At 40.1% G+C, this 26,687-nt stretch overlaps 1 non-coding gene across 1 annotated transcript; it reads left to right on the plus strand.

Moving 5' to 3' along the window:
- Positions 1 to 24,699: 24,699 nt before the first annotated feature.
- On the plus strand, positions 24,700 to 24,804 carry LOC149232493 (U6 spliceosomal RNA). The gene has a single exon (XR_016248585.1). It is a non-coding gene; the product is annotated as a U6 spliceosomal RNA (small nuclear RNA).
- The last annotated feature ends 1,883 nt before the right edge of the window (positions 24,805 to 26,687 follow it).

Consider the following 26,687-nt stretch of genomic DNA (forward strand, 5'->3'; position numbering starts at 1 on the left):
AATATCTAAGTTCGGGCCTAGCTAGGCCTTTTGACAAATTATATATCACATGTTCACTCCGGTCATCATGAGTTTGAACCCAGACCATTCCTAGTGAGGATGGCAAGGCTTCCAAGTATAGAAGAAAGTCACGTCCATAGTTGGGAGCGCTAAGGAGTGGGGCTGATATAAGCGCATTTTTCAAGGCATCAAATGATAGTTGAGCTTGATCATCCCATAGATACGACACTCCTTTCTTAAGTAGGCGCATAAAGCTTTTCGTCAACTCAACATAGTTTACAATGAACCGTTCTAAAAAGTTTGCTTTCCCTTGCAAACGTTGGAGCTACAGAATGGATTGTGGTTCATGCAATTGAGTAATTGCATTTACCTTATCGGGATCAACCATAATCCCATACATGGAGACAATGAATCCAGGTAAGCATCCAGACTCAAAACAGAAAACGCATTTATGTGGATTTAGACATATGTTATAAAACCGACACCTAAGAAAGATAGCTCTTAAATGATCTATGTGTTGCACTCACTGCTTGGAATGGGCTGGAAGGTCATCCAAGTAATCTTGAACGATATGCCTGATATCATGAAATTCATAGTCCATGGCCCTTTGAAATGATGCTCCAGCATTCTTTAAACCGAATGGGAGTTTTTGATAGGCAAATATTCCCCATGGGAAAATAAAGGTAGTTTTGTGCTGGTCTTTGGGTTTTATAGCAATCTGGTTGTAACATGAGAATCCATCCATGAACGAAAATGATTCATAGCTAGCGCAGTCGTCGATGATTTGGTCGATGAATGGTGTCGAATAATTATCCTTTGAACACGTGGTGTTCAAGTCTCGATAGTCAAGACATACGCAGATGGTTCCTTGTTTCTTATCGACAAGAACCAGATTGGAAACTCATTCTGTTAAGGGAATGGGATAGACAAAACCAGCACATAACAACTTTTCCACCTCAGTTTTTATGGTTTCCGTTTTGTAGGGGTGGACTAGTTGAAGCCTTTGGCAGACAAGTTTATCATTGTCATATATCTTGATCTCATGCTCGAAAATAGACAGATCTATGCTGGGAATTTCCTCATAAGACCAAGAGAATACATCGCGGAATTCATTAAAAAGGTAGGTGAAGATTGCAATTTCCTCAGGATTGTAATCTGCTCCAATCTAGATGTTTTCCATGATGCCTGTCATGACAGAAATATCAATGAGCAATGTCTTTGAAATATTGCCCATGTTTCCCTCCAAATCCAAATTCTGGATAGTCGTATATGGTGAGGAGATGATTTCAAGTGTGTCGCATGACAGGATTTGAAGAGGCATAATGTTTGAATCAGATATCGAAACACGATGGTGCGAATCCTCCCAAGGTCGCTTTTCTAAACTCGTGATCTCTCTAATATCTTCATCCGTAGGTAGGACTTGATTGAGGGGATCGAAAGAAGGAGCAATTACGGGAGGGGCAATGGTACTGTTGAACATGACCAAATTGATCGGAGACTTGGATGCAGATTGAATGGCCTCGTAGGACAATTCAGCTGGTGAAAATAGCATTTGTTCTCCGTAAGTGTCAATGTCTGAAGGGGTCGGTAGGATCAAAGGATTAGTCGGTTCGTGAGGAATGGATGAAACCATATTGATCGTTTGTGAAACGGTTGGCAGTAGAAGAGGGAAACAACCCATCAAGGAAGAGCCCTTCAGTAGACTGATACCGATACTGACGTAAGAGTCAAGTACACCACCCACTAAGGGTACAGAGCCACTTGGTAACATGGAATAATCAGGGGTGAAAAAGGATAGCTGGTCCACTGTGACTACCTTTCCATCCAATGGAAATAGGATGATGCAAAAGACACTAGACATAATGGCAGTCATGGAATAAGTCCAACTACAACCCAACAAGATATTATAGTTGATCTTTCTATCTATGACTTCGATGTCCACTGTTACCATTTTCCCATACAAGGTGATGGGGTAGCTAGCTAGGTAACCTTTTGGGATGAAAGTGTGGTCATTGAAAGCTTTAAGAGAATTCGAAGGTAGGGATAGGGTTGGAGAACCTAAAGCGAGCCAACATGAAGCCGACATTACATAGGTAGATGCAAATTCGTCAATGACAGTTCTATGTATACCTTTACCTTTCAAAAACATTTTCACCTGGAATGCAAGCTAGTGAGAAAGGGGACATTTGAACTTTTCCATATCGAAAATTGCAAGCATGGAATCCTGAGGGTTGATACCACCAATGGCCGAAATCAGAGCTTTCCTTTGTGCTGGAAATGTTTGTAATACTTCGAGCACCGACATAGCCGACGTCGCTTGCACCAAGTCTTCTACAATGTTGTAGTTTTGGGCGGCACGTGCAGATGTATTGTGCATTGTTCGTCAAAGTGCTCCTTTAGGGGGGCGAATCACAAGGTCAGCAACCAGTCATTCTATATGAATATCGTGAGGTGGTGGTGGGTTTTGACTTGAGGAGGGTTCCTCTGCATGAGTGACTGGATCTCCATAAGATTTGGCTATGGTTTGTAGGTCTACCATTACAAAGGTGTAAACAATAGAAGGTCCTTCACCAGCTGAAGGATGTTGCGGACCACCATTTCCCCCTTATAGGGGTTGGGGTTGGTTTGCAATAAGGTGTTACTGCTGCTAAGCGGGGGAAGGATCATTCAGGACAGCAAGGGTCCTGCCAGTATCCTTTTTAGCAATGAAATCTATGCACTCTTGAAGACGCACATGGCGATAGGTCATGTGGTCTTTAGCACAGATTTTGCAAGGGAATCTGGTGAGTTTATACTTTCCATCATTAAAGGGCACGACTGACTTCTGCTTGGGGTTAGACTGCTTTGTTGACTGCTCTTCAAAAGCAGCAGTATTTTTCTTATTCTTCTTGTTCTTACCACCAGGTTTTTGTGTAGACTGCACAAAGTTTATCGTGGTGGTAAGAAGAGCAGTCGATTTGGTAGAGGGGTCCACTGACATTTGGGCAATGTGACCATTGAGTTGTTTTATAGCAGCTCTGGAGGTTGCGTCGATAATCCCATCGATGTGTGCTCTGGGTTGCTGACTAGCGGGAGCATTGGAGTTGCGAGGGGCATTGGGAATTACGTCATATAGAGTTCTAGACTGCGAATATATCAGATCCAAGTGCTGGGCACGACAAATGGATTGGTCTTCTATGACGGCACCACCTAAGGCAACATCCTTAGCGATTTGGGGGAGTAGAGACTTGCAGAACCAATCCGCTAAGAGATAGTCTGGGACGGGAGCTTTGACTAACCTCCGCCTACATCTCCATTCATGTATATGATTAGAGATGTGGGTGGCGATATCCTGACATAATGAAGTGAGGAGTTCTGTCCCAATTTCATAGCAGATGGGTACGTAGAAGTGCTTTAAGAATTCCATTGCTAGAGCGCCAAAGGTATTGACTGACGCACATGGTAACTCAATGTACCACTTGGCTACATTGTCAGTAAGGGTGTGGGGAAAAAGACGTAACCAGATACTATCATCCACCATGGAGTTAGAAACACACCATAGATGATAGGTGGTGATGTGTGTACCTGGATCCTCCCCTTGTTTCCCTTTGAACTTAGTGATGTCTATTGGTATTTTATGCGGGATTGGCAACCAGAGTAAGTTATGATAGATGGGGTCGTTTGTAAGTTTTTACAAGTTGGTAATATCAAGCGTTTCCAAGAAAGGCAGAGTGTTTGATGCCCCCGAATCGAAACAAGGTGATGACATATGATTTGAGCATCCTTGTGGTCCTCCCATCGTGTTGTTCCTAATATTATACATAGGTTGCATGGTATAGTAGGTGCCTTGGGGTATGGTGTTGTAATGTGGATTTCCATAGGCATTGTTAGGCTGGGGGATAGAGGTTACCCCAGGATAAGAAGTGCCCCCTTTACTCATTTTAGGTTGTGAGTAGGGTTCCCCCATGGATTGATTGGGACCTCCTGGAGGATTCCCGCTCACCATAGAACTAATCATAAGTCCTTTACTAGCATAAGGAGTGTTCATGTCAATCACTGACTAACCATGCATGCCTGAAAACAGGGGGCGAATTGTTACACTCTGGCCGATATATGCACATTGGGAGTGCCCCTAGATACTTAAATCTGGGAGTTAGAACTATATAATGGATTCCAACCATATTGTTAGTTGAAGGGACTCGCGCTAACTGTGTTATATTGAGCGTTATAAGGAGTGTTGTATGTAGCACTTATAGAAGGTACAAGGTTTGACACTAAAGGGGCAAAACCCAGAATAGACTAGGTTCCACTCATGGAGGGTGTCATGATAGGGGTTGAACCTCAGACAAATGGGATAGTAGGGTTTGCCATCAAAGGTGTGGTATTGACCATCGACTGGGGAAGTGGTGGGGGACCAAAAGTGTCCAAAAAGTCCCACGACCCGTTAGTCATCGAAGGGATGGATGGAAGTGTTCCAACTGAAGACAAAGGAGGTACAGATGCAACGAGAACCAAGTGTGGGCCTAACAGATTCGTGATCGGGATTGTATGGAGGAAGAAATCCTCTGGCAAGCTTGAATTGTTGGATGTCCAAACTAATTATATGTGAGATCTTAGAGACCGATTTCCTGAAGATGGAGAATCTGGTTCACTGGAGCTCAGTGAATCCTCCACAGTGAGTGGGGGAAGTCCTAACAATCGTCTAGATTAACGATGAGGGCTAGATGTAGCCATGGTGGCCGATAATATTTATCAATAAATTTTATAGTGATGTTTATTAAAGTCTCAATGATAACGCTCTAGCACCTAAAAAATAAAAAATACACTAAGTAAATCAATCAAAAAGCAGAGGGAAATGACCCTGTTTGATAAGAACCGATCACTGGATATGAAACCCAGTATCACAATGAATAACAAAGAGTGCTAGCCAAATTTACAGTTACGGTTACTCTAGAGCTTCGCCCTAACCTCAGATTAAGGGGCCAAGTACTCTCGTGAAGACGAGCACCCTCCCAAAGCTGAAGACATAGTAGGTCCGTCTGCGTTAGGTACTAGGGTAGCCCGCCCCAGTCACCTTGTGTTAGTCCCTAAAAGTATGGCCACTAAGGATACCTCAGATCATAGACACTACCTGGGGAGACATAGTCGCAGACAATATGTTATGTGGGTAGGATACCTGAGTCCCTGACTCAGCTCCGATATCCCTGAAAGGATTCCCGATACACATAATACCCAAAGCAGATGTAAGAAAAGGCGGGCTACCTTCACTTACAGTATGATGTTGTCTCGTATTTAGCTTCGCTTTTACTAGAGTGGTCTCGGTAGTATGAGTGCAGAAGTATTTCTCTCTTTAATGACACTAGTTTTGGTGAATGACCTTGGGCAGTTTACTCACACTGCCTAACCCAAGATCCTAGCCTAAACTAATGTGCGTTTACTATAGAAAGAGTTGTTGATTGATTTTATTAGGTAGATTTTAAGTGTACTTTGTTAGAGCCTTCGGTAGGGGTGTTGACATATGAGATTTTATGGGACTCTGACTCTAATCATGCAAAAACAATGCTTGTAAATTTTCAATTTCGATGAATGAGTTGCTTCTACAAAGGGAGATTCATTCATACATCAATATTCATTCCATGCATCCTGTTCAGCACAACACTAACATAACCGACAGAACTTTTCAATTCTCACTAACAACTACTGAAACCAAATAATGCAGATCTAACAAACTAAGTAGAAAACAATAAAAAAATTTGATTTTTTCTTTTATGAAAATAAAAACTTTAAGAAGGAAATCTATTTTCTTAAAAAAAAAAAATTGTTCAAGACACAAATCAGTCAAACAAAACACAGCTACAGATCCCTCGTGTTGCTCCACTACCAGAAGGCCTAGATAGTACCTGATGGAGTCACATAGGAACACAAGCATGGCTCTGCTACCAGTGAGACTGGTCAGTACCTCGGTGGAGTTTCTTGCATCACCTCTCTGTGCATGAAGCCTTCTCTTCTTTCGCCTTATTCATTTTTCATTTTGAATTTTTTACTTTTCATTTTTTCATTTTTCACTATGCATAGAACTTATTCATTTCAGAGGCGAAAAAGGGATCTCGACTTATTGAGGGCAAAAGAGTTTGTTCCAACAAATAAGTAGCTTATTGTATCTCTCACGTACATGTTAAGGTTTTTCCCCTTACCTTACTCTACTTGACTGAGATGACAAGGGTTAACCCAAAAACAATCGACTAAATAAGGTGACACGAGTTACCACGCAAGCATTGTGTTTACACGAAGGTTCACTTTGAATAGTACGTATTTTACTTCAATGTATCATGTACTGAAAGTAACAAGCTCATATTACAGAGGCAAGATGACAGATAACCAGGCAGTGATAGTTATACAAGCCCTCTTGTACTTTACCCAGCTCGCTTCAATAGTGATACATGGTTTCATGCAAAACTAACCTATGAACAAAACAAGCGAACTAACTAACAATCAACAAAGAAAAGCAAGGGAAGACACAAAAAAGAAAGCGAAGCAAGTTAAAAAAAAAAACAAGCAAACAAAGCACATAAGCAAACAAGCATGCAAGCAAACAACTAAAAGCAAACACTACTCCTACTCCTACACTAATGGTACATGGGCCTGATCACATGAAGTGATACTTCCAATGTAGCCATTGGTGCATTGGTAGACCCATGTTGGTGAAGGCTTGGTCTGCGAGCAACCCAGTTGTGCGAACCAGCAAGCAAGAAAGATATAACAATGAAGACAACCACACTTTGTGATTCAAAGTGCCCACGGGACATAAGTGAGTGCATGTGCATGACGGGTAGTCCGCGAACTTATCATGGTGATGTGTGACACTACATGCAACTTTGAAGCATAAGCACACTCTTGACTGTGACATGCAAGAAAATGAAAGAAACAAAGATAACTTGCATCGTGCACGAGTGCTTGTAATGTAAGACTCCTCCAATGCATGAGAAACGGGATCATTTAGTTCAAGTGGAGGAAGTAAAATCTGTGTATTAGATTGATCTTGAGTGTATACAAATGAGTGATGAGGAGCCTTAAGTGTTTGAAAATTTTCCTAATCGGAAGCGAAACCAACCTCAGGATAGCAAGGGCCTAACATAACCATCAACTCGAGTTGGAGTGCCTCGACGGTCTATGGGGTTTCAACTTCGTTCACAGATGGATCTTTGTAGACCAATGGCTTAGATGGATTAACAACGAATGAATCAACATTGTGATCGGATGATGAGGTGAAGAGATCACGATAACCAAGATCAGAAAATTCAGGATGTTGGTCGACATCCTCATAGTTTGATGAATCACACAGAGGAGTAGATGAGGAGGAAGGATGTTCACCCTCTGCGTTTTCGGAAAAAGAAAATGAAAGATCAAGTGGATTTCCAATGAATGATTGGTCTTCTCCATTGTTTCATAATGGGCTAACATACAGCGTGTCCTGTGAAAGATCAATAATGGGTGCATCTATAGATGAAGACACACATGTGAAATCATGGATGGAATATTCACCAACGATGTTAGGAAAGAACAGAGGGGGCTCAGACAGAAGGGAGTCATCCTTCACCAAGTGTTAATGCTCAAGATCCCACTCATACTCTTCATGAATGACAGTTCATGTTGGTTGTGCAACACCAACTCCATTAGTGGGTTGTTCCTCGTTCACAACCGTGAAGAGTCCAGAATGGATGAACACAAGATAGCATCATCTAGAGGAACACCCGGGTGCAAAGATGGAGGTCATAGAAAAGAATGCATATGAGGACTTGAAGGGCTCAAAACCAAATCTGTGTGAAAATTGAGTGAAGTGATGTTGGGAGGGTGTGAAGGATGAACATGTGTGTGAGCATGATCCTCAACATCACTGGGCAGTGGTGGAGCTGTTGAATAAGAGGAAGGTGGACAGTCAGTTGAGACAGTGCCCGCTTCCACATGAGATTGTGCAGCTCCATCAACGAAGAATTTTGAGCGAGGCTTGATCTCAAAATTTCTCTTGGGACAGGAAGATTTCTTAAGGCAGTACTCGAACTAGTCCCAAAGATAATAAAATTTCATCTGCCTCCTTGGAGCTTGAAACTGCAAGTCACGAAAGCGTTGCCAAAAATCAATAACGATTCATGTGGATCCCTCCATTGCTGTAACAGTTTCCGGTCAAGATGGTCTGGATCAAAATGATAGAACGTGTCTTTAATAAGATCACAAAAGTGCTAAAATGAGTGCACAGTGTCAGCTAATAGGTTTAGAACCCAACGAAATGGAGATTCGCAAAGTGTGTATGCAAGTAGCAAAACGGCCTATTCAGCAAAAAACTCATCTTCCTCATGAATCGTGGAAAGAAAATTATGAAAGTGCTTAGGCTAGGCCACTTCGCCTTCACCATCATATGTGTGAGTGGACAAGAGATTGAAAATCTTCCCCGAGATGGAGACATCTTCACGATTTGAAAAACACCTCGGGCAAAGAAGAGCGCAAGACTCCATGAAAGATATGTAAAGGTTCAAAACTAGATGAGAAGACACAGCTTGTCATCGAGCCCTCCTTCTAGTGCCAGAAATGTTTGACGGTGCTGGACCCGCCAACACGTCAAGGGGATCTCCCTAGTAAGAAGTCCCAATTAGACCTCAAACTGTTTCGTGTAGGAGTCCCAACTGTGGTTCGTAAGTTAATTCCTTGACCGCGATGTTGCACAGAGGCAAGTAAAATAACTCTGTTAGTAGCAAGGGTGTGACTCATGCAGTGAGTCAAAGAAGGTGTATGAGAGGTTTTAACACATAAAGGGGAGATGAGGGTGAAGGTGAGTTCCAGGTTGAAAGGGATCAATCCCAACTAGACTAGGAACACACAACACAAAAGGACATGCACAACTTCTGGCAGAGCAGTCCACTCAGATGCGGCAGTCACAACATAGAAGGTAAGATAACACACACAACACTCACAAAACAGTCCGAGATGAGTGCAACGGTTGTTACAGCAAGGTTCATGTGAAAGACCTGTTTGGTGTCCGGCAGAGCAGTCGACATGGACAAGACAACATTAAAACATATACAACACATTAACAACAAGATTCATATAATTGCATGAAAATCAGTTCATACACATATACGTAAGTTAAAGAACATAGATCATTAAGGCAACCGGAGCAGTCCAACTACAATAACAACATATGCATGAAAATGTGTTGGCTCTTATTATATAAACAAGTGTAAGTCACAATCATACAATACATCCATGTAAACCTGCTAGCCCCAACAGTGGAATGTTACAGCTACATATGCTTGCTCCTCCAAAGGGATGAACTAGCTTTGTGGAGTGGATAAGCTAAGGCATGTTACAATACTGACCAAGCTTTATCCAAGATAGTCTTATCAAAAGCTTGGCTAACCAAAAGCCTCTGCAATGAGTTATGAGGGACTATTTATAGCAAATGGTGGTGTGACCCTTGACATTTCCCTTTATGAAAATTCAACTACCCTCATGACTCTTCACCTACTCTATGATTGTTACATCCAACCATTGACACTTGACATACACTTGAAATGGCTCAACATTACAATGCACATGTACTCATGTGAGACAACATGGCTCGAGCAAGCCTTGCAAGACATCACTAACACTTGGTCTGTTGTGATGAGACCAACTCTTTGACATGATTTTGATGGTGAAGGTGGTGAGCTGATGCCAATCTTGGTCGTTCATGATGGTGTGCATGCACCTGATGGTGACATCTTGCTAAAGCGAACTCTTGCCTCTGTTGCAACTGGTTCATTAGTTCAGCCCCTTCATCCAAATCATCTGCTAACATGTGCATGGTCTTCTTAGGTACAATTGAACTAGCAACACACTGATGCATAGTGTCCGTGTTGATCTTCAAGTGTGTGCTGGTGGTCATGTGCATCAACTTGTTGAAATACATGTTCAGCCCCAGTTGGACTTGCTTCTTGTCTTTGCCTTAGTGAGTGTGTTGAATGGGTTGGATTGCATGTGTGTGCTCAATGACATGAATGCTATTGAATCCCTTGCATGCGATCAACAACACTGCTCACCATGTCTTCTCTATGTCAGCTGCTAGAATGGATCCTTCACTTGTACGGGCACAGTTTCATCGGTGAGTGCATGTTGCACCCACTGTTTCTCCTATTCCTGTTGCAACTCATTCGTCTATCTATGCAAATTCATGTTCTTCCTGATTTGATGCTTGAGCACATGAAACTCCTTCTTTGTTCCATCTTCTGCCTTCGCGTGATCTTCATGTCGCGTTGTCACTTCATAATTGGAGTCTCTAAAGTTACTTTCATCATTAATGGACCTGCTTGAGCTTGCAACCTTGTTCTGCCTCCATGTTGTCAACAACCCTCCTCTTGCATTCATTGCATTTGGTATGATGTCTTTAGATGTTGTTCATGATGTTGCTCACTGTGATGCTGCTACTGTCATATCTTGATGCCCTTGTCTACGAACAACTTGATATCTTCATGGGTAGGCAAGTCCATGGACACTTGATCAACTGCACCCCCAAGTGTGCTTTGAACGGTGTCTTCGTCTCTGCTCTCTTGGAAACCATTATACCTATATTGCTTAGAGGAAAATGAACACCTGGTATACCTGGAGACATGGAAACACTCATGGCAAGAAATCTGTCAGTTAAAAACCAAAATGAACATGAGAACTGACTTGCAACATACCTTGGTGCATGAACATGAAGGTTGCACAATTTCAGCCGGGAGGTCGAGAGACCGACTGCCAAGACTGAAAAAGGCACAGTCTGGGCTATTGGGAGACTAGCTGACTGCTGGAACTGCGCAATGCACAGTCCATTCTGGCTGCTGACTGATAGGATTACGCAATGCACAATTCCAACTAGGAAGGACTGCTGGCCTAGGGACAAATTTGTGCAATTTCTTGGGCCAAGCAACCACTATCCTCCACAAATGTGAAAAATAGTCTTGGAGGCTAGTGCTAGGTAGGAATGTGAAAATCTGGAGAGGAAGGTGAGCCTTCCTTCCCAAGATTGCACAATGCAACCTTGTTGAAGGCAGAGTCCGAACCAAGGTTGACCTGACTTGCCGACAGGCAACTGAAAGCAACTAAGACAGCAAATGCATGGAGACACTAAGTGATAGCAAAAGTGATTGACAGTGCATGCAAAACATGAATTAAATATTCAGCAAATAGATCAACATGCATGTGGGTGAGGCAATTCGCCGGTTGGGAGAACGTCCGTGCAAAACAGTTTCATGCATGCAATAGCAGTGAGATAGAAACGAAAACTGAAACAGAGCTAGGAAAAGCTAGTATATATGTAAATGATAGCAAGCATTCAAATAAATCAAGCAAACAGTACTCCCATAAGAGAAAACACAAAAAGTGACAGAAATGCAGCACAAGGCATGGGAAGCGAGCTCACCCCAAAATAGCTGAGTTGAATGTGTCGAATGCTCCTAGATGTGACGTGGGATGTAGAGGTGCAAGGTTGATCTGAGGAATGAGCTCTGTAGCTTCAGGTTGATGAGTTACGATAACATCGAGGTTGTGATGCGCATGCCACAAATCTAGGGGAAGCACCACTTGGTGGGAGGTTTTAGAATTTCTCCTTGCATGTAACCTCCAACTACTAAACATAGATCCTTGAAACAAGGGATGCCTTTGCATGCTGCCATGGGAGAAGCAGCCCATGCATGCAAGTCTGTTTTGCTTAGTCCTGGAGGGAACTGGTCAACTCTGCTACACATGCAAGAGACTGCTCGACTGTTGGAGAAAAAATGTGCATTTTTGGTTGGGAGCTAGGCTAGTTGCCTAGGAGATTTGCGCAATTTCTGGGCAAAGTAGCTGACTGCTGCACATATTTGTGCAAATTCTGCGCTGAGCAGCCTTGTTGGGGAAATTTGTGCAACTCCTGCTGGGAGTGTTAGCAGGCAAGATTGCGCAATCTTGGAGCCCAGCAAGTTGCCAAAGAGGATTGCATAATTTCTGGAGGGAAGTCTGGTTGGCCTCTAGAAATGCACAATTTTCAAGGGGAAGCTGCTCAGCCTATAGCTGGACCAAGTCCGGGTGAACATCCTGTGAGGGGAATGGATCAAGTTGTGACCGAAAGGCTGCCTTTGTGCAACAAAGACATGGAAGCTTGTGAACTTGACGAAGCAAGGAAAGTTGCTGTGAAGGTTGGAAGGGAGGCTCCAAAACAAGGCTAAGGAAAAATTTTGGAATGTGGTTGTAGACGCTACAACAACCCCACACCCGACTTTGTCTCACACCAAGTCATGGAAACCCTTACATTACCAAATATGGATCTTGCGATACTAGTTTGGTAGCTGGTCCCAACGACCATGTCGCCTAATCTAGGACATATCCCAATAGGTAGTATCCATGTACCTCCATCTCAAGAAACCATCCCTACTCAAAACTGTATTGCACCAACACCAACCAGGGCTGGCAAGAAGGCCAAAAAAAATGGTAAAAGAGGAGAATCCTCAAAATCCTCCAAGGCCCTACAACCCTGTGCATTATGTGACGAATTTGGGCACAGAACCATATATTCCCCCAGTTAGATGAGTTGAAAATCCTCATTCATGCCTCCAAAACATTGGTAATCTCATCTCCACCAAAAGGATCAAAAGTTGTGCCTATACGTAATAAATATTTACGCACCAATCATGCATGCGCTATATGTGAAAAACATGGCACTACACTCATCATTGTCCTGATATCCCTCGATACTGAGAGAAATTAAGCACATTCATTCAAGCACCCACTAATAAGCCAATAATTCTTGCCAAGCCTCAAGTGGATGATGGATGAAAGAACATCTTTTACATTCAATAAGAACCAACTTCATGCCCTAAAAAACCTTCTCGTGACACACAAAGGTAGCGTGAACAACCAACCCCCTCCTCTGTGTTACCATGTGCTCGATGCGATGACCCTACTCATCTAGAAAACCTTTGCCCTAAACTATGGACATTTTACCAAAACCACCCATTCACCCAGGTTGCTCAAAGAATAAAACCTAGACACCAGCACCATACATGCACTATCTGTAGATGAAGCCATCATAAGAGAAGGTGCTCCCACCTTCCCAAGTTCCGCAAATCATTGAGTTTTGTACATTGATTCATGAACGAAAAATATTATCTACTAGACTCAAATATTAAGTCCACAGAACCCATCCCCCCAATAGGAGAAGATGGACCCCTAGATATCCTATGTGTGTTTGACAAGAAACAACACCTAGCAACAAAGCAGGCCCCCATCATTACACCTCCATCACCACCATCAATCTAGATTGGGCAAAAAATATTCTAAAACCACCTGGAAAAGAAAGGCATCCATCACATGCACCTTATGTGAAAAACCCAACCAATTGATAAATGAATTTTGTGAACTGAGTAAGTTCAGTGGCATCTTCTGCTTAGTGGTCCAAATCCCACACAAGCATTGACTCTCCAACCAAGAGAAAATCACATGTTGTTATTGTCACATCTTCTCTCACTTGCACCACACAAGGAATTTCGAGTATGTTCCATGGTTCCGTGCAGCAAGAGCAGCGCTAAAGCCAACCTATACAAGGAATCCACATCACGCCAATACCACAACCCAAAGATGGATACTGCCACAGGATATTCATTCTCATGACATTAATGAGGCATCAACATCCAAATGAGAAGTATTGCCTCCCATACAATCTACACAGTTAGTTATGTACAAGTATGTGGAAACTATACCAAAACCTTTCATAGCACTAAAGTGGCCCCTATATCACACGTATTTTCAGCACGAGAATCCATCCGGAATAATAGAGTAGAGAATAAGAGGGTCAAAGCCTCATTTGATCACAACATCACCCCTCGGACATTTACCAAGGGGCAGTTAGTCCTCTGTTATGATGTTTCCAAAGAAGCGGTAGGACCTGGAAAGTATGCAACCCTTTGGAAGGGCCCATACATCATCAAACACTACCTCCTCATGGGGGTATACATACTATCAGATCCCGATGGGACTTGACTAAAAACATTCGTCAATGGTCTCTACCTCAAAAAATTCCACCCATAAAATGCTAGAGTAGACATGTATGCACCATGACTTATTTTTTATGATGACCACCTCATCATGGATTCACTCTAAATATAATTCTCTCATCATGTTTCAACAAATGGATCCTCCACTAGCTTATCATCATGGGTTTGCTGACGGCGCATCTTGATGGTCACAAAACCTCGCTGCTGCAGCCTGGGTCATATACTCTCTTGAGCGGACACCTTGTCTCTTTAATGGAATTTCTATAGAATCAAACACCAACAATCAATCAGAGTATGATGTCGTCATAGGCCTCTTGGATGATTCCCACCACCGAGGTATACATCACCTACATGTATACCTTATTTCCCAGCTAGTTGTATCACAGTTAAGGAGGACCTTTCAATTTTGGGATAGACGAATTTTTCGGAAGTATCTGCATGCACAAAGGTTAGTTAAACATTTTGATCATATCACATTTACGCATATACCATGGGATAAAAATCATACAGTTGATCGCATCACTAATAAAATCCTAGACTTGCATGCATCTCGTATATACAACCATCGAGATACATAAAACATCAACATAAGATACATCTCAAGCAAAAATGCAGAAATACACAAAAGTATAGACACATATGACATATCATGAGAGCCACCAAAAAAAATCTATTACAAACATCAAGAAATATGAGTACAAAAATATCACATCACCCACTGGCCCACGACCAAGGAAAAATGAGTCAAAAAAATATAGGGGAGCATCCTCATAATCGGTGCTTTCCCAGGTACATATATAAACTCATCAAAAAAGCAAGACCATCAAGTTTATCTAAGGCTCTGCTGGCCCAATCTCTGCATTTAGAGCCAAAATCAGACCAACCATAGACATCACCATGGCTACACAGTGCAAAACTGGTTGATGTGCTCGCTCCAGTGATATCGTTGTCTTGAAAATGACCTTTGCCAACCCTACCCATCCATCGATATGCAACCCTCTAGTCAGGGTCTCCACCCTACCCCAAGAATCATGAAAACTCTGTAGGTGTGCTCGCTCCAATGATATCGTCGTCTCGAAAATGACCTTTGCCAACCCTGCCCATCCATAGATACACAACCCTCTAGTCAGGGTCTCCACCCTACCATAGGAATCATGAAAACTCTATAGCCCAACCTCCATAATTTCCAAACAAGCCTCTGCAGCCTTAGTACGCTCACACCATCACTTTGCATCCTCGCCTGTGACTACGCTACTAGCCTCTCTAGAGGGCCCATCAATCTGTAACTCATGCCACTGTGCCACTTTCTCAGGACCATCGCGAGGCCTAGCAGGTGGCCTCACCACCCTCGATCTTTGTGGAAAAGGAGAATCCCCTATGATGCCCATATGCATAGGATCATGGCCTACCAAATAGGCTAGTGGTCACCCCCACGGCCCTACATCTGCAAGTAAACAAGAATGGTATCAACATCATCATAAATAAAACATCATAACGATACATGCAAACAAATATATGTTAACAAATGCAAAAATCAAAATATACGTGTTGGTCCCAAGACATCTCCCGTAGGAAGTCCCATATCTGGATCTCCCTAGAAGTCCACACCACGATAGGGATACTCCAAAATCAACTGAGGATTAGAGTTAAACCAATCCTCTACATTAGCATTCCAATAACACCCACCTCACCACCCCCAGCTCTCAGCATTGTAGCTACCCATCAGTGCATACGTGGGTCCCTAGCAAGCCCCATTGGCACTACTAAGATTCGATTAAGCATAAATACCCGCTCATACATAATTCTATAGAGTATACTCCCATAGAAAAAACTCCTGAGTGCACCACGTTGCACCTGTGTAAGTTGAGACAACATCCCCCGATATAGCAATGGAGCCCAATAAAAAAAGTGCCCTTCCTATAACTTTTGAAGAATCGTTATATGGAGCCCTGATTCTTTGTTGGGGGATGTTGATCCCACCACCCTCATGATCATAGCCAGCGTTGCTCGCTCAGGGAGGTCCATCACAGCTCTAATCTCAATACAACCCTCCTCATATGGGTCACGCCCACAATGAGCAGACCCTCTGCCTCTACCAACTAATGAATATCCATGTGCCCAAATGGCAGTGAATAAGGCAAATCCTCCCCATGAGGCAGCAAACCAGTAACAAAATAAATATCGGTATATACCAATATCGGAAAATCCATTAGAAGGATAACCATAACGAGCCAATCCACATCCCAGCATCTAATCAAAAAATGCAGGAACCTGTCCTACAATCTCAACAAGGGGTTCTAAAGAAACTTCAGAAGCCCCTATTACACTAGCAGTTGACTAGTCGTTGGATCTCATGCCACATATGCACGTAGTCACACCTAATATCTCTCCCTCTAGATCATCTTGTCATCTAGGGTACCATGTGTCAAACATATAACCCCCCAGGCTATCAAAAAAGAGAGAGAAACCAAGAGAAACCCCTTTTTTCTCATAGTTGTGTGCCTATGAGCCTAACAAATGTGATATCACGTGCCTATTTTCCCAACAGACATACAGACGCACGTCTACCAGGCCCTTAAGCCACAAAATCCAAAGCGTCAAGGACCGTTTGACTATTTCTCAAACAGACGCATGGTCTTCACCTCTGTGTCTCACACAGATGTGTGGCCATTGTACATTACCTTGACCAAGCTGTAATGACCCCCACGAGGTTTCACCACAACATTTCTCCCCTCAGACACATGAAATGCACGTCCGGGGAGGGGTTTTTCGCGGATTCGCCATGCAAAACCTTCAGTTTTTCACAGAGTCACCACGCCAAACCCTCAGTTTTGCGTGGGGACCGCACAACTCCAAACGAGTTTCCTACATAGCCACAAAACTCAACCCTAATAGGCCATACAAGGGACCCCTGTATGTACTTCCTACCTTAAGACTACCAAAATGACAAACAGTAAGGTACAATCTCTTACCTGGCTGTCCCTGCGTGCATCCTAGGTGCTTTAGCTTACTGCAACGGTAAGAAAATCTCCAAGAGCTCGCTCTGACCTCTACAGCTCAGCAATGAAAATGAGTGATATTTAGCCCTCTTAACACTATCTATCACTCTTTCACCATCTTTTGGGGTCCATTACAGAAGCCTAGGATATCCATTGACAAAACCAGAAGAGACTCAAGGATCATTACCATACCATCTTCATCATGGAACTCTTTGTTCTAGTAAATGACAAAACTCATTTTTGGGCCTATCACACACTCAAAAATTCATTTCAAGAACATCACACACAATTCGCTTTAACCAAATCACCGACAAGAAAGTAACATAGTAGGTATCATTCTCCACTTAGCAAGATATGCTTCCTCCTAAGCTTTACATATCCTAACATCATTTCTCCAAAATACACCATAAGGTCCCTCATCTCGGCCATGTTTATCACCATCTCACCTTTGTATATGATAAACATCTGCATTGGTTGATAGAGCCTGCCCCCTCCAAACGCATGTCTCACTTCATCTTTGTAGACCCCTCTTCATTAACAGGATCCATGACCTCTTACTCCAGCCCACGAACCACCCCACTTACATGCCTTAAAGTTCAGCCTCATTCGACTACACTCACCGTACATGCACACCATTTCCCGAGCCATATATGGTACTTTATGATGGATCAAGATGGGTGCACCTCCATGTCCTACGTTTGGCCTATCATTCACCCATATTGCATAGCTCATCTGTGTCCCTTCATCCGCCTCACTAAACCAACACGGAGACCAACCAATGGGGCCCCCTCCCTCAGAAGAAAACACCACATCTCCATACATGTCACCATCATTACGGGGCACCCATATCCATGGTTGTACATCCAAGTCACCCTCATATTCTTTTGGCAAGTGTACAATTTTTTTATTTTTATTTTTTATTTTTAGGAAAGAGAATCCCACCCACATTTTTTGCTATTCACGTCCATTACCTAGCAATAGTTTCTATTCACCCTTAGTCAGAGCTTGCACCTCACCAGCAATCACTTTCCATTTTCCGCCCATCAGAACATACTTACACCCACCCTGGAAATCCTATCAACTCTAGGGCCATCACCATCAATAAACATGTTTTGTCTGACACCATTTGCACAACAAGCTCCGACCTTGGGCTAGTTTTCCATATTCTCTTATATTGTCAACTCTCACTATCATGCCTTATCTGACCCACATTATTATAGTTTGTTTGCATCTCATATTGATTCCCTAACCTAGCATGTCGGGCGCTTAACACTCCTCTCTTGTCAACTTCAACATTTGTCTTCCAGGATAGATGTAGTATTTTAGATACTCCCCCCTTGTAGGGATATCCTCAGATGGCACAATGGGAATCATTATTGCCCACTAATGCCATTGGTTCCCTTGACATTCGACACCAACACAAGATTTCATGTCAAGTTGGTGATGTACTTAGTGACCATTGCAGTTCTTTCATTTAGTCGAAGACTCCCACATCACCAAGAACCTCATCCAACAATCCTTACACCATGATATGGGGGAGGTACCCGAAGTCGAAGACCTATGCATACCGAAGCACCTCATTCAGCAGTGCTTCACCTTTGTTATGCATGGGGGAACCAAATTCGATCTATTTGACCAACAAGCGCCCTTGAGGGCATCAACAATTATCATCATCATCGATTAGCATATCAACTACCACAACGTTGCCTGGAAAAAAACATTATTTTTCTGATTGTAATCAGTTACGATTAGTCATCATAGCGAGCGTGGGACATTCCCACCTCGTATAGACACATTTTATTTCACTCTGTAGGTTTTCACCAGAGCATGGTTACCATTTATACTCAATCAAGGGGTTTTACTCTACTAATCTCCACAACAAGTTATCCTCTCTCTCAAAAATTTGATCATACTCTCCGTCAAAAAATAAAATGTGATGTATTTTAGTTATACAGTTCCTCCTAACCTCATACATCACAGGGCAACTGTTAACACCATAAAATCTTAAACATGTTGGCACAATCCAGAAGACACTAAAAGGTGTCCAGCAGAATACACAAGTGAACATTTTCCAGTTGGATACATCATGAAGTTTAAAAAATCAAATTTCTCCTAAGGTCCAAAGTTTATAAAGTAAAAACAATTGATGCCACGCGACTATTTCTTTGATAAACACATGCACACGGAATATCCTTCGAAATTTTTGCAATTGGAGAAAAGGATGACTCTGCGATTCAGGACCACTCTACACACTTGGGATCAATTCTCTGACATGAGCTCAATCTAGTATAGCCTAATTCAAGTCGCATTGAAGATATGCAACCCTCAATGGAATCATCTTGTCCTACTCATGTGTCATTATCATGCATGAACCAAGAGGGGGGAGATGGATTCAAAAAATTCTATATAAATAGGCCATGGGAGAGCTAAAATATGAGACATTATTATTCTAGCCAAATTTATATCAAAGCAAACCACCATTACATTGTTGAAGCCAAAGAATGGAAGAGCACTACCATGTTGGCCATATTTCTTCTAAGCAATCCATCATCCTAGTGAGAAAAGACGAATCCACCATTCGAGAGTCTTCATACTTCTTTGAGAGAGAGAAGAAACTTGCAAAGAGATTGAGGAATAGAAAACCACTTGCTGAGGATTTTTTAGCACCATAGCTCAAAGAATTCTCTTCAAGTGTCTAAGATTCATCTATTGTATGCAACCTCTACTACCAATAGTCAATAAAGGGAGTTTTCCCATTACATTATTGATTTGTTTGCTCCATTTGAGCATTGTTTGTGTATTTACCTCTTTGTTTCGTTTATGTTTATGTATGCATTGTTTCCACTATTTACAATGTTGTTTTTATTTAAGTTTTTCCACTAATAGCACCAATTATGCTTGTGATCCTTTGCAGGGAACAATCAACTACTAAGGAGGTGTCTTTTGCTACACCATTGCCACAAAATCACTACCACACTCCCCATTAGCCACCCAAGAGAACATTAGGGAAGATTCCATAGCACTCCAAATACCCAAATACCATTTTTTAATGTTGTTGTTGTTGAGATTGACACATCTAAATTTGAAGATAGGGTGCCCTTAGCAATTATGGTCTTGTTACCAATCAAAGAGGAACCTAGCACCATGAGGTCAGAATCTCCATCTTCTGCATCGCTAGGCTTTATTTGAAGCATCATCGGTGTTAAAAACTGAAATATGTGGAGTGAGGTACTCTTCTCAATATTCTCAAATAGGTAAATAACATTACATAGGAGGCATCAACAATAAATGACTAGAGTGAAAGTTAACTAAATTGAACTAACCAAAACATATCTAGGACACATGGATATACAATTATGACACCTAGCAGGTGATTGGAATTAGTTTCTCCAACACTTCTCCTTAATTACAATCACAAAAATTTAAACTAAGATGCATGTTGGTCTTAGTCTCAGCAAGGCTTACAATTTAAAAAAAAATTACATGAGTTGGATTTCCTTTTATTTTTCTTTTCTTCCAAATACTATATCCTCTAAATTGTTTCATCTTTTTCTTTTTGTTGTAGGCTTCAAATTTTCGATTCTTCATTTGTTGATGTAGTTATTCTATTTATGCAGGTTGTGTGAGTATGTCATCTTCTATGGTGTGCTTTTCATATTCAGTATTTTTCTCATCAATTTTCTACAATATAAGATGAGAATAAAATTTTATCTCTTCGAAACTCCAAAACATGAAAATTTCATTAATGTTTTCATCATCCATGGTGTCTTCAACATTCATTTCTGCAAATTTTATGCAAAATTTATCGAAAACATGGTGTTGTAAGCCATGCTTCAAGGAACCGTAATTCTTCTTCCAATTTTGTTGCTTTTTCCTAGTTGCTGCTAACATTTGCACATCAAAAATTAAGGTTAAGTTTAAAATTATTTACAGAACCATGTCAGTTTTGTCCTCTCTACTCTGCAATTAGAGGTTTATCCTCTTGCGCTTCCTTGTCTTCCTCTATCGCTTTCACTTCATTACTAATCTGTGTTGCTACAAATAGGTTATCTTCCACTTGCTTTTCAGATCCAAGTGGGCTTATCTTCCCAAATAACATCATATCTATGATATTTTTCTGTTGCATCATGTGCAACCACTCATGTTTGGATAATTGTTCTTCATTAAAGACAACATCAACAATTTTAATTAATGGATTCACCATACGACTGGCTGTTGTAATGTCAGCTTCCTTGTCATCAACAAACTCTATTGTTGGATTAACTAAATCGTCATCCACATGTGGTTATGCATAGTGGGATTCACAATCATCTGTATTCTCTTTCTCCACTTTTGGTAACACACCATAATCATTGTAATACACTTTGAAGTGGGATTCACCAAACTCTTTATGTAGACCTGGTGGTATAGCTCCACCTTCATCTTCAACTTGAACTCTCCGCCTTACAAAAAAAAATCCTCTTTAGGGTATCCCTCTTTGTGTCTACTATGAGGGAAAGAATGTTGCCATCTATGCATTCCTTTATGCATTTTAATGCAAAGGCATTATTTTCATCTTGTCTTCCAACTCATTCAAATTGATCTGAAACAATTCTTGTTGTTGCTTTGATTGTCTTAGACTCTTGGCTTTTCCCATTTTTTGGGTGTTGGCTGATTCCACCTTAACAAGAAAATCGGTTTGCAAACATAGTGGTTGCCTGCGGTTGTGCCTCTACAGTAGCTTCTATGTTCCTCAACTTCAATCTAATTCCTCTCGACCTTGAGCTCCTCTTGCCTCGAGTTCCTCTTTCCTCTTGTCCTTGATCTCCTCATGAACTCTCCTATTTTTTGTGAGAAAAAAATATTTGAAATGTTGCTCTCTTTGGAGTTTTATGCAACCTCGAGTTCTTATTTTTGTTGCTCTCAAGGAGTCTTTCCCAGACTAGGCTTTGATACCATGTTAAAAGCTTAATGATGTGGAGCGAAGTACTCTTCTCAATATTCTCCAACAGTTAAATAACGCTACATAGGAGACATCAACAATAATTGACTGGAAAGAACTCAACTAAACTGAACTAGGACACCTAAATTTACAGTCATGACACATAGCAGGTGCTTGAAATTAATTTCTCCAATAATCAACAAGAGGAGGAAAAAAACAACCCACAATCTACAATTATTGATCTCTCACAGTATTTTCACTCCCTACTATGAACTCAATGAGATGCGCCAATGATACAACATGATCTGAAGCACCTTATAACATGTGTTGTTGAATTACTTGAACACATAGACATGTTTACTTTTCCAATTGACTAGAATGCAACAAAAAAATAATTTACCATCTCAACTATGCTTACACTTTAAAAAATCAATAATGACATATATTTATAAAGTAAAAGTTTAAATATAATGTTTCGCTTATAAGATGTATAGTTTTTCTTTTTTTTCTTTTTTTCCCTCGGACAAATTTAAACCACAGTTGAGAAGTAATTAATAAGTGCTTCATTTCATAATCGGTTTTTATGAATTTTAATTTTTTTGAGTTTAGGCTTCTACGATGTGAGAAATTTTTTCAGATCTATCATATTGTGTTTTAAACCAAAAAAACATAATATAATAGATTTGAAAGTATTAAATCAATTTTATTTTTTTTTATCAAATAAATAGTGAAGATGAGTGATTGACATAATATTCATAGTCTTATACAAAATTGGATGGTTGATATTTATCTCTCACCATCATCTTGTACATTTCCCTCATTTTTTTCATTATATAATTATTTGTTAATTATTTGTTAGTTTTTCTCAAAGGTTATTGTGCATTTTCAGTCCAAAACATTCCCAATAATTTCAATATTTTTTACAAGTTGCAAGGATTATTGTGCATTTCACTCCCAAACATTCTCAAGCATTTCAATTTCACATCCGTCCCTTTGAGCAATCCATGATGCTCGGTCGCTTTTCATTGCCTGACCTGCTTGGAGGATAATTTATGAAACATGAAATTTAACAAACAAAGAACGACTTCACTGGGGCCTAATGACAACAAAATTTGTCTCAATCATTACTATAATGAATATAATTTTTACCCCTGCATGCAGGTCTAGAGATTTCTCATTGGTTGATTGAGGGTAAGACGAAGTATCTGCCATATCTAGATCGAGGTTGGATTGTAGGTTGAGGGATCTCCCTTTACCAATTGAACGATTGGTCCATAAATATAAATCATGTATGTCAGGTTGCTTTTACTCTGTCTTCTAATGTGAGGTAATGTCTTGGATTTCTAGAAATCGTTTCCATCCATTTTGACACGTGATAGCAACACATTTTGTGATTGTTCAATAACGGAACGAGAAAATATCCATTTAATGTATTTTGTGTATGAATAGCATATGTTATAACTTGCAAATATGTTAAATTCTTAGAGTGACAGGTGAAATGGATTGCGAGAAAAGCTCCAACTCTTGCATATGTAGAGGTCAAGTTTGTCATTGATTCATTATGTGAGCAAAAACAAATGGTTAAGGAGCTACAAATGATTGAGGAGCTTCTATGTGCTGCAAATGTTTCAGTTGCTGAGAAAAAATTAAAACACTTCTATTTGTGCTCACTTTTGAGGTGTCATCCAGGTCCAACGCTAGGAATGGTCGAACCTTTGTTGTGTATTCTCTTAATCATGGTCTAGGTGGTGATCCATATTAACATGTTGGTCTGAATTTTTACAACACTAGACATGACCCAAGTAGCTTATTTATGCAATGGAGACCTCACTCCTCCGAGATTCCATAATTATGGCCTTATGAATCTCTTTTATGCACATTCTATGTCATTGATTCACCACAATCATATTTGAACAATCACCATCAAAATACTTGAATGGTTGAACATTGAAAGAAAAACAGATCATAAAATAGAGGAACACATGGATTAACATAAAAATAAAGTTTAAAAGAAAATAAGATTTCCTAGATCCAATAGAAAATAAAATTCCAAAAACTACGAGCACAACAATATATATCTGATTTTAATTTCACAATAGAAAATATATTTAAAAATGAAAACAGAGGTTGCTACTCCTTTTACTCACGATAAAACCAAAATTTATAGAGATCTACATGACTCTCCTTCACACAGTAAAAATAATATTTTATACGCAAGGTGAAAGGAAAAACTCCAAACACACAACCAACAATTAAAGCTTATATATTAAAAACATACATTTCCCCTTTTATATATATGCAAATAAGAAGCTTAAAAAAGTATTTAATAGGTCATACAATTGCAGAGTTCAAAGATAATTGCATGCAATGTCAACTCATCCATATGCTCATTGTGTAATTCAACCAAGCATTAATGATTATACCAACTATACATTAATATTTTCATGGATGTCGACTTCTTTCTTACTGATTTCTTAGAGAGTATTCTGGTCGAAACTAGTTATGTATAGATTTAGCATTAAGGAAGAAATCTACAACTTGATTTTTTTTGTAATCCAAGAATGGCATGATCGGGTTCATTTAATGAAGTAATTGGAATGATTTCCAACACTCTTTCTTAATCACAATTATGGATAATTATAATGCTCAAACAATTTTTTAGCTGAACAAAACTTTTTTTGCTAACATTTTGGCGAAAATGTCAATGTATTGATCTTGAGATCTACAATTTTCCAAAATGATTTCTCTATTGTTGATTAACTCTTTTCAGAGACATCCAATAAAATTGGAACGATACAGAGAAGATTAGCATGGCCCCTGCGCAAGGATGACATGCACAAATCGAGAAAAATGATACCTTGTGTCAATGTGTTTACGTTTTTTGCGAAAAACTAAAATTTTGGATAGCTCAATTGTTGTGGGGGCTTCACTCAATGAACCTATGCATGTCACGGCGTTCGTGGCATACTAAACAACATCCTTAATTTGATTACATATTGGAAAATACCTCTAAAAATCATATTATTTAACCCCCTACCAATACAAACCCAATACACCTTCTTAATTTAAAAAACCCCTACTTTCACTAGATATTGTAGGTATATTTTTTTTCATTATTTTTTATACCCCTTTAAATTTTTTCATTAACTTTGAACTCCATTTGTTATACCTCACAATATAAAAATCCTTTACCCCTATTATATGCTCAATATATTATGTTATTTTTCCTCAATATATATCCTCCAATATGAACGCGCGTGGTATGGTATTGCTCCCCCAATGAAGCCCCCATGGCAATTGCAAAATTATTGTCACAATAATTTTTTGTTGTTTCTTCATGTTCATGCCTTAAATCCTTTAACATTCTTCTCATCCAAATTGTTGTCTTCAAGGTGGCAGCCGCAATGCCAAAGGAAGGTTGACTCAGCTGTGGAAAGAGAAACTATTGATTTTTTCTTGGAAGCCCATGAAATTACTCCCAAAACCAAATTAAAAACACAACCTGATGTCATTTTTCTATCATCTACACTCCATGCCCAATCACTGTCAATATCCAACCAAACTAATTTCATTTGTTGTAGTATACAAAATGTCATATCCTTTGTTTCCATTAACATACCTTAGAATTTTTTTAGCTGCAAGCCAATGTGTCTCCTTTAGTGTCTCCATGAATCAAAAGATCAAACTCATTACATATATAAAATCAAGTCTAGTTGCAGTCAAATACCTCAAACTAGCAGTGATGCTTTTGTATAGTGTTGTATTTACATTGTTACTACAATCTTGTTTGCCTCAATTTCAAACCCATGGTTGTTGGTGTTTGCTCACGATCGCTATTTTGCATTTTCAACCACTTTAATATGTTTTATGCATACTTTGTTTGAGAAATAAAAAATCCAAATTCCACTTGTTTCACTTATGTGCTTAGAAAATACTTTAAAAATCTCAAATCTATCATTTCAATCTCATTTTTCATGACCTCTTTGAAATCAACAATGAGAAGATCATCGTTGTCTATAAAAATTAAATCATCTACATATAAAAGCACAATTAAAAGCATACCATCACTTTCTTTGATGTAAAGGGTAGGCTCACGATCACTTTTGCTAAAGCCATTGTTCAACAAATATGATTCTATTATGCTATATCATGTGTGTGGTGTTTGCTTCAACCCATAAAGGGATTTCTTTAGCTTATACACTTTGTCTTCTTTCTCTTGAACCTCATAACTAGGTGGTTGCTCCACATACACTTCCTCTTTTAATACTCCATTCAAAATGGTTTATTTCACGTCCATTTGACTACCTTCCACTTATGTTGCATTGTTATTGCAAAAATTATTTTCACGATTTCCATTCTTGTGACTTGTGCAAAATTTTAAACATAATCTCTTTGGGGCTTTTGTTTGTATCCCTTAACAACTAGCCTTGTTTTATGCCTTTCTAGCCTTCCTTTTGCATTAATTCTGGTCTTAATTCACACCTATAACTTCTTTTCTTATGGAAGATTCACTAATTCCCATGCACCATTCTTTTTTATAGCATCTATTTCATCATCCGTTTCTGCTACCCATTTTTCCTCCTTAATTGTATCTTCAAAATTAAGTGGATCATGTACGTGTGAAAATAAAGAAAAAAGATAATTTAGACTCGCATTGCTCTCCTTCATTTTTCTCATAAATATCTTCTCAAGCTTACCAAAGTTGGATTTGATGTGTCACTTGAAGTTGAACTTGTAGAATGTAGA

The sequence above is a fragment of the Pinus tabuliformis genome, chromosome J (genome assembly GCF_031772625.1).
Source record: "Pinus tabuliformis cultivar Carrire ecotype Pingquan chromosome J, CPIR1, whole genome shotgun sequence".
Classification (NCBI taxonomy): domain Eukaryota; kingdom Viridiplantae; phylum Streptophyta; class Pinopsida; order Pinales; family Pinaceae; genus Pinus; species Pinus tabuliformis.